This window comes from Lolium rigidum, unplaced genomic scaffold, assembly GCF_022539505.1.
Source record: "Lolium rigidum isolate FL_2022 unplaced genomic scaffold, APGP_CSIRO_Lrig_0.1 contig_43820_1, whole genome shotgun sequence".
Lineage (NCBI taxonomy): Eukaryota > Viridiplantae > Streptophyta > Magnoliopsida > Poales > Poaceae > Lolium > Lolium rigidum.
Genome location: NW_025900576.1, coordinates 13805 through 14812, shown reverse-complemented (window position 1 = coordinate 14812; position 1008 = coordinate 13805). Strand labels below are relative to the sequence as shown.

Sequence of the window (1008 nt, the reverse complement as noted above, 5' to 3'; positions counted from 1 at the left end):
AGTAAATCCTATTAATAAGAGCATAAAGACTTTCATTCTATAAAAAAAATCCATTTTATTTTGATTGAAAAAAATGTAATTTTAGGGAGAAACTAATTAGAAAAAAAATGATTTTGAACCTTGTCATGACTAAACTTCTATATATCGATATATAGATATATAATCTCTACATCTCTATGTATACATATATTATGTACATTATGTAGTAGATCCATAATGGGAAATCAAAGTGGCTAATTTTTTTTAATAAAAAGCCCTTTTAACTCAGTGGTAGAGTAATGTCATGGTAAGGCATAAGTCATCGGTTCAAATCCGATAAAGGGCTTTTATGATATTTTTTTGGACATTTCTAATAATAGCAAGCCTTATTCCTATTTTGGCATTTTGGATTTCAGGGCTTTTAGCCCCGATTAGTGAAGGACCGGAGAAGCATTCTAGTTATGAATCGGGTACTTTCCATTTATGATATGATTAAAGGAGAAGATTGTTCTTTTACCAAACATATGCGGATCAAATAACGTCTTATAATAAGAAGAAATATTTCTTGGTATCAATCCCCTTGCCCCTCATTCTTTGAGAATCAGAAGGATCCTTGTAAGGGTATATTGCCCCTATGTGTGGTTTTGGTAATTAATGACAACCCCTATGGACTAATGTTTTCATTGAGTTTATATGAAGAAATATTCCATAGGTACTACTTGTACTCCATGTGTTGGATTCAAGTATGGATGCCATGAAGATAAAGGTATACCTTGTGTATTGGCATCAAGATCATCGGTATAAAGATATATATGTGATATGATCAAGAAGAAGAAGCGAAGATGGAGTTCTTATGTGGAATTCAATATTATCCATGCTCTATCTTATGTGAGTATGAGAAGATACAAGGTTGAGTTGGGCAAGTTCAAGATGAGCATCTCAAGTGAATCACATGCTTGAAGCTTGCCATCCATTTGGTGATAATGGACTAGTGAAGATGTGCATCAATGGAGCTTTCCCATCATAGTG

General features: G+C 33.1%; 1 non-coding gene across 1 annotated transcript; it reads left to right on the top strand.

Annotated features, from left to right (window-relative positions):
• Positions 1 to 253: 253 nt before the first annotated feature.
• On the top strand, positions 254 to 325 carry TRNAT-GGU. The gene has a single exon. It is a non-coding gene; the product is annotated as a tRNA-Thr (tRNA).
• Positions 326 to 1008: the final 683 nt, after the last annotated feature.